This window comes from Prionailurus viverrinus, chromosome C2, assembly GCF_022837055.1.
Source record: "Prionailurus viverrinus isolate Anna chromosome C2, UM_Priviv_1.0, whole genome shotgun sequence".
In the NCBI taxonomy this organism is placed as follows: Eukaryota; Metazoa; Chordata; class Mammalia; order Carnivora; family Felidae; genus Prionailurus; species Prionailurus viverrinus.
Genome location: NC_062569.1, coordinates 131,617,345 through 131,622,151, shown reverse-complemented (window position 1 = coordinate 131,622,151; position 4,807 = coordinate 131,617,345). Strand labels below are relative to the sequence as shown.

At 41.2% G+C, this 4,807-nt stretch overlaps 1 pseudogene; it reads left to right on the top strand.

Moving 5' to 3' along the window:
- Positions 1 to 278: 278 nt before the first annotated feature.
- LOC125175493 (ATP synthase F(0) complex subunit C1, mitochondrial-like) lies at positions 279 to 687 on the top strand (annotated as a pseudogene).
- The last annotated feature ends 4,120 nt before the right edge of the window (positions 688 to 4,807 follow it).

The following is a 4,807-nucleotide window of genomic DNA, read 5'->3' as shown; positions in this document are numbered from 1 at the left end:
TAACTAGTAAAGACAAAAAAAAAAATGGTTATAAATAAAAAGAAGGTAGATTCATCTTTGGTTGTATATTGGCTGGGCTGGGTACTGCCTCAAAAGGGACAAAATAGGAAAGGAATTGAGGGTGCTAGTAAAAGTGCATTTCAGTGATTAAACCACAATGTTTAGGTTGAGTTGAAAAGGAAATGATATCAAAAGGAAATTGTCAGAGTCACCCTGAGCCGGGCAAGCATGATGGTCCAAGCAAGGGCAGCGGGACAGTGAGAGTGCAGACTGAGAAAATGCAGACCACGGGGCACGTCTCATCCCTCCTTTCTGATCCGCTGTCATACCAGGGATCTAGTCAGACTTATGTCTGCCTCCTTCTTGAGGAGGCCAGAGATCCCATCTGACAGCCACCCTACAGAAGCTTCCCACTCCGGGTGGCCCTGTGGGAGCTCCAGACCAGGGTCGTCTCCTGGGAGGGACATTGGCAAAGTAACCAAATTTATTGGTGCTGGGACTCACAGTTGGGGTGGCTGGCTCAGGGGCTGGCATGGAACGGTATTTGGCAGCTTGGTCATTGGCTATGTCCAGAACCCATCTCTCAAGCAGAAGCTCTATTCCTATGCCATTCTGGGCTTTTCCCTGTCTGAAGCCCTGAGAGTCTTCTGTTTGGTGATCGACTTCCTCATCCTCTTTGCCATGTAAGACTCCATGGGGGTCGCCGACCCATTCCTGCTTCAGGCCCATGCCTGCTGTTGGAGTGTGCTAAGTTCTACCATTAAACACAACGTTTCTTTGAAAAAGAGAGAGACAGAGAAAGAAAAGAAAAGAAAAAAAAAAAAGGAAAAAGGAAATTGTCAGATTTGGGAAGCAGAAGGACATTTGAGGGAAGAAGAATAGTATAAAGAAAGCTCCAGAGGCAGGATAAGCCTTCACAAAGTGTAAGTGCAGTGAAAAGAGGCCCCGTGAAGGCAGAGAGTACATGCTGGGGATTGGAGGCGGACAGCTGGTGGGCTTTGAAAGCTCAGTGGAGCTTATAAGCTAACTGCATGCACACGGGGGAGCACATCCAAGATCATCTTTGAAAAAGATGAGAATATGAGGCTTAATGGAAGGTGCAACATAGAAAAGCAGCAAAGATGATACCCATATTCTTGGCCTCTTGCCCTGGAAACCAGAAGGATAATAATATTCCTGACAAAATGGAATAGATAAGCAAGAAAAACAGGTCTAAGTAGACAGGGAGTAGATCTGGTCACATATTTAAGTAGAAATTTCCTCTAGACTACTGGAAATACATATTTTAAAATATAAACTGAAATGGTATCAGGGTCAGGCCTAGAGTGTTCTGATTTTAGATCTCAGCAACCGCTGGTATCGTATCAGCCTGTTATCGGTAAAACAAACTCCCCCATACCATCTAGTTTTTCCCAATAACTTTCAATTCAAAATCTATGAGGTAGTCACCTGGAATAATTAAAAGCTAACATGTAGGGGCGCCTGGGTGGCTCAGTCGGTTAAGCATCCCGTACTTGATTTTGGCTCAGGTTCCCCAAGTTGGGCTCTGCACTGACACCACGGAGCCTGGTTGGGATTCTCTCTCTCCCCCTCTCTCTCTCTGCCCCTCCCTCGCACATGCATGCACACACACACTCTCTCTCTCAAAATAAGTAAATAAACATTTTTTTAAAAGCTAGCATATAAACATAAGGAGCACTAAATCACAGATGGAGCTCAATGGCGTTATTCTTGCAAAAGAATTTGATCTCTAAATTGATAAACCCAGCATTACACTTTTGGAGCTGGAGAGCGCTTCACACCCCCCACACCGGGGAGGGGGGGTGGAGCAGAGGAAGCACTTCTCCATGCTAAGGAAATTCATCAAGCACTGGCTTAAATCATAGTCCAGCTCTGCCTGGGGGAGTTAGGATGATGCTGTCTATGGACAAGCACATTAGTTCCAACCATTAGCATACATAAAACTCTAGGCAATGAAAATGACTTAAGAAAAATTATATATCCTAAGGGGCGGATGGAGTTGATCCTCCTTTAGAAACCTGAATTTTATTTTTCCTTTTAAAGCAGGATCATGCTCATCATATTGCAAAATAATTTATTCATCATAAGTACATATGTATTAGTAATTTATAGCTTACAAATATTGTCTCTGGGAATCTTTTCTTATCCATAGCGCTGTGTAAATTGCCTTTATTAGGACAAGTGCATGAGATGTAGCTGCTAATTCTGAGGTTAATGCAAGAAACATGTAGGTTGGCCCCTCGGCCCTACTAAAAAATGTTTCCTTCTTTCTATCTCAAATTTTATTCTCTTTCCCTACACGAGTATCATCATCTTGGCACAACCAAGTTTTATATTTCATATTAATAAAAGCAGAGAGATTTTTTTTCCCAGATGAGAATAAGACACTAGCTTAGTACCTTGCTCAAACTTGCTTTATTCCTTCCATTCAAAGTGTGTGTGTAATATCTTGTCCCAAAAGACATGCAGTGATTGTCCAAAATGGTAGGTGCAAAGTAATTTATCAGCTCTTTCCCCAAGTATTTGGAGAAACAATTCTAGCCACAGTCCAATAAAATCCCTTTTCATCACCAAGAGAGTATCCATCCTGCCAGTGACTGACCAAGCACAGGTGGCATTCACTGGGACTGAGAAATGAAATGCTTTCCCCAGAGTGAACAGCTTCTTACAAAAATATTCAGAGTACAGTGTGTTCCTGGCATGTAGCACCTGTTACCCACTTGTTTAAATGTCTCATGAAGGGGACAGAGAAAAAATAGTTTCTCCCTGTCTCTGGGAACATACATAAATTTAGCATACAATTCTTTTTTGGCCAAGCAAAAGTTTGGATTACCTTAAGAAAGGCCATAGGATATAATTTCTTGAAGATGCTCTTCATGTTACAATTTATTATATAATATGACTGAGAGGAGATGGTGAGCAGGAGAAAGAAGGGGGAAAATGAAGATAAAAGAAACGAAAAATAAAATGGAAAGCAACGTTATAAATCCAGGCATGAAATTGGGATGAAAAACAAAACTCATCAATTTATCCCTACTGCTAATGTTTGCTTTATATCCAAGTGTTTGGTTGTCTGTCTCTGTTTGATTATGAAATATGTGAGATCCAGGCAACTGCTTTTTAAATATTGAAAAACCACTCTCTATGTATGAAGATGTTATTGACCAGCTTTCTTCAAGAAGTAAGCTGAGTTTATATTACATTTCCTGCATTTTGAGATAAACTCTGTCCAAGAAGGCAATCTGAATGCTTTTCCCCCACGAGACAATCAGTCTTATCCTTGTTAACATCATAAACAAAAATACATCGGGCTAACATTATTTTATTATCATCATTGGCATTGCTGAAAACATAGGAAAATTCGAATGATTTTAGAAACGAAGTCATTGCCAAATCGGTTTAACTAGTACCATGCTCTTAAGTAAGCGTTATTTACCACGAAATGCACAAAGAAGCGAGTACCTTCTAAGTATGTGCGCGCGGGTTGCACATGTGTACCTATGTGCGCTCACAGGGACACATACACACACTCCACAGTGTTCAGACAAAGCCGTGGATGCTAATCACCTGATCTCTTCAGCCTTTCATAACAATATTGACGCGAAAGGCCTCTCTGCACACTTTAGACGACTGTAACTTTTAGAGCACTGTTTATTAATAGCCACCTTGTGAGTAGGTCTCCAGCCTTCTGAGGCTGCTTTCAGAATTACAAACATACTCATAAGAAGGGAATTCAAGGTCAGCCATGTGTGGTAAGCAAGTCCTATATTTATAAAGTTTCTAGAAATGGATAACTTATCATTCTTGCTCTCCATGCTCTCTGGGCACAGGACCAGCCGCTATTTTCACAAAATCTCTTTTTTTAACGCAGGGATGAACATCTAACGTGCGTCTGTGGTTCCAGCTCACCCTGAGGGTTTGTGACTTTGGTGATTGGCTAAGGACTAACACTTTGGAATCAGTCCTGCCTTCTCTTCTTGCCAGTATGGCTCACCTCAGGAGCAGGTGCAAAAGGCACAGCAGCATCCAGCCTCAGAAGAACTCATCCTTTTGGCTGCAGCTCTGTTCAGGAAGTCTGAGAATGTGTGGTTAGAGACATATATCCTTGTTGTAAGCGTGTATGTGCGTATTTTCATGTTACAGTTTTTTAAAATGTGTGTTTTGGGGGGCACCTGGGTGGCTCAGTCGGTTGAGTGTCCTACCTGGGCTCAGGACAGGATCTCACAGTTTGTAGGCTTGAGCCCTGCATCTGGCTCTGTGCTGATAGCTCAGAGCTTGGAGCCTCTTCATATTCTGTGTCTCCCTCTCTCTCTGCCCCTCCCCCACTCACACTCTATCTCTCAAAAATAAGTAAACATTAAAAAAATAAATAAATAAAAGATCTGATTAAAAAAATAATAATAAAATAAAAATTTAAATGTGTGGGGTTTTTTTTGGCTTTTTATCAAACTTGAGTTAGGGCTTGTCCTTAGTTTTGAACTCCGACCAGCTCTCTCTTATCAGACCTCTTCAGATACAAAAATTCCTTTTTTTTTTTTTGGTAGAAAAATAAGCGATGGGGATTTTGCACAGTGTTGGACATGCAGTTAATGTATGATACGGGCAAACAAAAGATTTATGCGCAGGATTATGAACAAATCCCGAAAAAGTCAATAATTAAAATAAAAACTATAGAAATCATAAAATGAATGTAGCCAGCCACATGTGAAACTTTCCAGATATAAGTCAAGTAAGTAATTGGAATCTCTTTAATTTCATCCAGAAACCTGGTGCTTCCCTGAAAGCT